The sequence below is a fragment of the Achroia grisella genome, unplaced genomic scaffold (assembly GCF_030625045.1).
Source record: "Achroia grisella isolate CSIRO2021 unplaced genomic scaffold, CSIRO_AGI_Agris_v1 utg2471, whole genome shotgun sequence".
NCBI lineage: Eukaryota > Metazoa > Arthropoda > Insecta > Lepidoptera > Pyralidae > Achroia > Achroia grisella.
Window position 1 is genome coordinate 421,834 of NW_026712739.1, and position 7,684 is coordinate 429,517.

The 7,684-nt window shown below is 35.2% G+C and overlaps 1 protein-coding gene across 1 annotated transcript in view; it reads right to left on the reverse strand.

Annotated features, from left to right (window-relative positions):
- The window catches only part of LOC131842748 (lachesin-like), a 187,839-nt gene extending 180,553 nt beyond the window's left edge, over window positions 1-7,286 (reverse strand). The window contains exon 1 of the mRNA XM_059191312.1: window positions 7,009-7,286. The gene's annotated coding sequence lies outside the window, so the exon portion shown is untranslated. The remainder of the gene's footprint in view (window positions 1-7,008) is intronic.
- Between the last annotated feature and the right edge of the window lie 398 nt (window positions 7,287-7,684).

Sequence of the window (7,684 nt, forward strand, 5' to 3'; positions counted from 1 at the left end):
TACTCCTCCGAAACGCTTTGACCGATTCTCATGAAATTTTGTGAGCGTATTGAGTAGGTCTGAGAATCGGCCAACATCTATTTTTCATCCCCCTAAATGTTAGGGGTAGTCCACCCTAATTTTATTTTTCATTTTAAGGCAAAACAACGTTTGCCGGGACAGATAGTGTTATCAATAAAATGATTATGCGTTCTATAAGTCCTTCCGTGGTTTTAAGGTGCCATTTCTACTCGCCCCCTATAGTTCGGTGAAGCTTTCAAGGCTAGCTGCGCCCAAAAACATTAGAATTGTTCGAAAGAATAGAAAATAAACTTTTTATTCCAGGTAACTCGAGTCACCTGAATTTTAACTCGAGTTAACTCGAGTCATGTTTATTACGAGTTAGCACATCTCTAATAGAAAACACCCAGACCGATAGAAACAATCATACTCATGAATGTCTGTACCGTCTGAGGACATAAAACCCGTGACTATTGGAAGTAAAGCGGTCTGATAAACCGCTAGACCACGGAGCCGTCAAAATACTATAGGTTAGGTTAAATAGCGGTTAGATGCCAAGAGACGGGGTTGAACGGGGTTGAACGGGGTTGTACGGGGTTGAATACAAAGTTCAAATAACATTAGAGACCGTGACATAGCAACTTACATCTCATTTGTCAAGATCTGAGAAATGGCATCGATTTGGGTTGTAATTTATACGAGGAACTAGTTACTAGCCCTGTCTTCGCACGGGTGTACATGTATTATTCATATAAACCTTCCTCTTGAATCACTCTATCTATTAAAATAACCGCTTCAAAATCCGTTGCGTAGTTTTAAAGATTTAAGCATACATATGGACAAACAGCGACAGCGACTTTGTTTTATACTATGTAATGATAATAACAGACCCAAATGATATATATTTAGTACTAGCTTTAATCCGCGGCTTCGCTCGCATTGAATCCATTAAAAAGTATAGGAGATTTATAACTTCATTACCGCCTGCTAGATGGCGCTGAAGTATCAAAATGTTGATATTTTATTTTATTGTTTTATATAAAAAACATTTGTTTTTTTTTTGTATTGAGAAGCAACGGTGAGGATATTTGATTCCTTAAAACACTCTCGCAAGGTATTTATTAAATGACTGACCCAAAAAAGCGTAAGAAAAAACCCATGCTATAAATAAGCGAATGAACATTTATTTTTTTTTTTGTATTGAGAAGTTTAAACATTTCAACGGTGAGTTGGCCAATAACATAATAAAATTTTGGATCAAAATAATTTGATTCCTAAATTGCAAAACACTGCTCGCTATATCTCTGACTCTACCCTGGAACCCATGCTATAAATGAAGCGAATGAACATTTGTTTTTTTTTTTGTATTGAGAAGCAACGGTGAAATAAAATTGCAGAGCAAACGATATTTGATTCCTTACAAAACACTCTCGCAATGACAATACTGGTGTAATTCAGAAATTAAAAATTTTTGAACTTAATAACACAATTATAAATGCAAAATATAAATTTTTTAGGCCATTATTATAATAAGTGTGCGCATAAAGATAACCTTGCATTACCCTTTCTTTTTTGCATTAAAAATAAATAAATAAGTGTTGTATATAGTTATTACATAAGGAACAAGAGCATAAATCACCTGAGGATTAGTCTTACTACCCTATTATTATTAAATTACGTAGAAAACTCCACTCTTGTTATTTCATTTTGCACTTAAAGGTAACAGGGGTGAATACTAAATTGATTGTAATATATTTTGACAGCTCACCTTGGGAGTATAAACTAGATATATCGCATGGTTTCTTCTGTAAAAATACATCCGAAAAAACTAGCTGATAACGTATCATTCTTTAAAACAGCAAAATTTTTAGAACAACTAATAATAACTAAGCAGAGCTTGTGTTATGGGTACTAGACAACCGATATAAATAAATAAATAACCCTGGACAATTAACACAGCGCCATCTAGTCCCACGGTAAGCAGAGCTTGTGTTATGGGTACTAGACAACTGATATAAATACTTAGATATTTTTTTGTAAATACATGCATATAGAATACACCCGACCCGATACGAACTCTTGAATACAAATGTTCGCACCGTGCGAGGAATCGAACCCGCGACCATTGGAAGTAAAGCTGTGTAAACCGCTAAACCACAGGCTGTCAGTCTACCCTATCACTAAAAAAATCACAGAGTAATGATTTTACAATTCGACTGCACCCCAGATAACGTAATTACAGATCACAGAAGTAAAACAGTGCACTCTCTTAAAACAAATTGAGGGTTACGCGATTTTAAATTGAATTTGTCTTGCAAATGGTTTCAACCCCTAAGTTGAGAATCTCGTAGGGGTAGGTCGAGGACATTGGATTATCCCTATTTGTAAAAAGCATGAGTGGTAAGACCACCCGAATTTTTTTAAAGGCTTTTTTTCAATACAAATATGTTAGATTTCGTAATAAAATCAATTGGTACTTGATTTTACAAAAAAATCCAACAAAATCTAATGCTGCGTCTCTGCTGTGTCTAAGGTTCTTGAATAAAATAATATTGCGACTATAAATTGAGATGTAAGCTATCCTATCTTTCAAGTTGAATCAAATTGCACACAATGTGCAAATCAAATTTGCAATCGGTTCAGTAGTTTTGGAATCCATCGCGGACAAACAACGTGACACGTAATTTATATATATCTACGTATTTATATAGGTTGTCTAGTACACAAGCTTTGATTAGCTTGGGACTAGATGGCGCTGTGTGAATTGTCCACGTTTATTATTATTTGCCTCAAAATCGGCCTCAGTTTCAGTGATAACTCTATTGGTAGCAATGTACCATATATAAAGCTACCATATGGTAACCATGGTGATACATAACTGGTGAATTTACCACGATGTGCTAACTGACCTAACCTCATGCTCATCCAAAGTTAGTGATGGATATTTGATACTCTTTCGCGCAAAAACTACTGAACGAATTTTAATGAAACTTTACAGTAACATATAGGCTATAAATTTCACGCAGTTCAAACTTCAGGCACAGCTAATCATCATTACATAGTATAAAGTCGCTGTCGCTGTCGCAGTCGCTGTCTGTCCGTCCCTATATATGCTTAAATCATTAAAACTACGCAACGGATTTTCAAGCGGTTTTTAATAGATAGTGATTCAAGAGGAAGGTTTATATATATAATACATGTACACCCGTGCGAAGCCGGGGCGAGTAGCCAGTTAATATATAAATTGAATTATTAAACTGGATTTCTACGCGGTTGTCCCTGGAAACTATCGCGGTATATTGCCATCTGCTACGATGTGCTAACTGACCTGACCTCATGCTCTTATCATCCTCCACTGGTGCCCTGCCAGCGTATACCGTTAGCGCAGGCGGGTGCACCATTACACTATCAACCATTAAAGAAAAAACTTGTAATAATTTATCTCTCGCATCGTATTCAGCCTCACTTTCAGCGATACACACACATCAGTACTTCGTAAGCACAATTTCCCCACCTTTAGCAATATTTTTCATCACAGCTCCGCTCCTATTGGTCGTAGCGTAATGTTATATAGCTTAAAGCCTTCCTCGATAAATGGACTATCCATAACAAAAAGAATTTTTCAATTCGAACCATGTTATTCAATATAGACCACTTTGGGAAACACTGGCTTATAATTTGAATGTTTATTTGTCGTATTTTGTTTTGTTACTTTATCACATGAGGGATATGATAAAGTGTTATTTTGCGTCTCTGGATAACGAGATGCAGATATATCAAACGCAATGTTTATTTTCGGACTACTCTAATGCTGTTGTCCGCATTTGTTTGTTTGTTTGAACGCGCTAATCTCAGGAAAATAAATAATGAGAAAAATAAATTATTATTAAAAAAAAGAATAATCATACCATTGTTATGGACAGGTCAATATTCTCATTACTTTCCAGCAGTTTTGTGACGCGAATCGATTACTGATTCGCAGTTTTGAATCAACAAAACGAACTGTAATTCGTTGGCGCTAATGTATTTTTAATGAGATCAGCTGACATTGGTCAAACAGGTGGTTATACGATTGTCATCCCACGGGGAAAAGGATATAGATTCGTGCAGTAGCCAGCCTTAAGAGGTCGTGAGTGTAAGATGCACTTGTATAAGATGATGACTTAGCTTTGAAGCCGGCTACCGCAAGGGAAACCCCAAGTAGCGCCCGTGACTTGTGACACGGGTGTAGGTTTAAAGAGCTCTTTTAGAATGCATTAACACTCACCTTCACTACTTGCAGCTTCCCCCCAGGCCCAACTAAGACCGGGATGAACCTATTCCTAATACAATTCACTTTAGTATCCAAAACACAACCGGCACGCTCTGCACTCGTCGACTGAATGCCGCGGCTCACCCAACCAAAGAGGATTATTCGACTACCGACCTCCGTATTTATAGACGGATGTTAGTGTAGTAGGGAGAAGCGGAGGTAACGGTTATCTTCTGACAAACAACGTGGTTCGGTCTATAAATACTAGATGGCGCTATTTACCAAATAGATCATATTAGATACTCAATTATATTCATAATCTTACATGAGTTTAAAACTGGGAGACAGAAAATGTATTCTTGTGGAGGCTAGTCTATTCGAGCCAAGACGAACGGGTGTACATATATTATATATTAACTTTTGCCCGCGGCTTTACCTTATTATATCCCCTTAGGGGTATAGTAGCTTTATGCATGCAAAGTCTCAGCCCGATCGGTTTAAAATTGACAAAGTTACATTCAAAATTTCAGCCCCTATTTTATCCCCTTGGGGGTAGAATTAATCAAAATCCTTTCTTAGTGGATGCCTACGTCATAACATCTACCTGCATGCCAAATTTCAGCCCGATCCGTCCAGTGGTTTGGGCTGTGCGTTGATAGATCACTATGTCAGTCACCTTTGAGTTATATATATTTAGATAAAAACCTTCCTCTAAAATCAGTCTAACTATTTAAAAAAACCGCGTCAAAATCCGTTGTGTCGTTTAAAGATTTAAGCATACATAGGGACAGACAGCGACAGCGACTTGGTTTTATACTATGTAATGACACATATAAATAAAATTGGAGTGTCTGTTTGTAATATTGAAATAACCGTCTTTTATTACATGCATATGAATATATACGGTACATACATCAAAATAACATTTTTTACTATTTTCGTCTGTCTGTCTGTTTGTACCGGCTAATCTCTGAAATGGCTGGACTGATTTTGACGGGACTTTTATTGGCAGGTAGCTGATGTAATAAGGACTACTTTTATTTTAGAAATATCAAGTTTAAATCCACGCGGACGAAGTCGCGGCTAGTTTTTATACATCTATACATATAATTAAAATTGGAGTGTCTGTTTGTAATATTGAAATAACCGTTTTTTACTACATGCATATGAATATAAATACAGTACATACACCAAAAAACCACTTTTTAAACTTTTTATATGTGTGTTTTTATATGTCTGTCTGTCTCTCTGTTTGTTACGGCTAATCTCTGAAATGGCTGGACCGATTTTGACGGGACTTTTATTGGCAGGTAGCTGATGTAATAAGGACTACTTTTATTTTAGAAATATCAAGTTTAAATCCACGCGGACGAAGTCGCGGCTAGTTTTTATATATATAAACTATCAGTGTGCAAAATTTCATACTCCACCGTATGTGCAATTTATATTTGTATCAATTTATATATATATATATATTGTTCAAAGTATATGATTCACGTATAAATTCTCGTGTCACAATGTTAGTTACCATACTTATACTTCTCCGAAACGGCTTGACCTATTTCGATGAATATTTATATGTATACACGGTAGTTCTGAGAACAGGTTGTTATCTATTTTCATATCCCTTAGTGATAAGGGTGATCCACCCAAAGAAAACATATTTTATTTTTGGTTTTTTTTTTGTGATTCGGCATTAAATACTTACAACCCTAAGTATTCACCCTTCTATCACCAACACTTATTTTTATAGCTAGCTATATTAATTTATAAGACAAAACGTTTGTAAAATAGATTCATTATTTTTCACTAAATAAATACTAACTGGGGGTGAATGGTATTGTTAGTAATGGGAACTGGTAACCCCCATTGCTAGCAATGTACCATGTTAGGTCGACCTCCACACGGTTACCCCTGGAAACCATAGTGATACATTCCCGGTGATTTTGTCACGTTGGGCTAACTGATTTGACTTCATGTTCATCCTATCATCCTCCACTGGTGCCCCGCCAGTGTAAACCGTTAGCACAGGCGGGTGCAACATTTCATTATCATCCACAAAAAAATAAAAAACTAACTGGCTTTTATAAAAAACAAAGGACTTTCTTATAATGTTATATATCATAAAACATACACCTATTTTAAATAATTAGTTGTTTAAAAGAAAATAAATGTTAGTATGTAGCTTAATACTGTAAAAAATTGCTACTTGTACGGAAAACAAAAGATGTGTTTTTGCGTTGTATAACACAACGACAGTAATATAAACACTAGTATATACACGTAAATTTCGAAAATCTTATTATGGAAAAGTCATTTAAAGCGTTAAAATTAATATTGTAAAATAAATTTCCGGTTAAACAAATCGGTAACGCAGGTACACCACTACTCCGCTATAGGTGGTAACATTATTTGAAAATTTAAAACTTACATCTGTCAATTCAGTCTCTGCAAAGATCTTATGACGAAACAGCTTTCCGAATGAGCGGTAGATTAAAAAAAATGCGATGACTATTCAAAAGTGCTTCAATGTAAGTTTATTTGAATAAATGATTTTCTATTGTTATTCTGAGATACCAAACAGACTGTAGTATGTATATAGCCATATGAAACCTTCACGGTAACTATATACCTACTTTGTACAAAAACCCACGCCGTATTTCTCCTTTCATTGCTTAAAACCTTAGTTTGCTGTAATAAAACTAATATACATACACTTATATTAATAAATACAGGAAATTAATAATTAAACTTACCTTGAACACCATTTACGACACAAATAAATCACAGATTATATAAAGGAAACGGAAATTTTACCACAGTTCATTGTAAAACTGCCATCTTGAAGGCCTGGAATATATAGTATATTGTACGAGTTTTCCCACCTAAACCGTTAGTAATATATTATAGATAACTGTATATAACACTTTATATATATATTAGAGGATATATTGAATATTTTCGCGGTTATTGCACAGGTTTTTCCCTGAAAATTTCACAGGGAAAACGCGTAAAACCGACGTGAAGTCGATACGCGTAAGTTGAATCTACTGACGGAGGCGAGCGCCAGTTCAATACCCAAGGAATGCTCGATAAGGACAGATATATGAGTGAAAGAGACAGTCTTTCAGCTACACTACATCCCAATTTCAGTTATGTATACAATATAAAATTATTACACTTTGAAATTTGTTAAATAGATTCATTTCGCGTTCAATTTATAATCAAATGAAGTATCGAATTTGGTTGTTGCCTGTTAAAAAATTTATAGCAAAGATTATTTGTCGCTGGTTTTTGTTCGGGATATCGCAGGCGTTGAGATAATAGGTTAATAAACCCTTTTAGTCTCCCGGAAATAGGTTATTAATTGAGCAAATTTAGAATTAAATCGATTTAGTCATTATTTTTTGTGCTGATCGAATCTTAAAATTT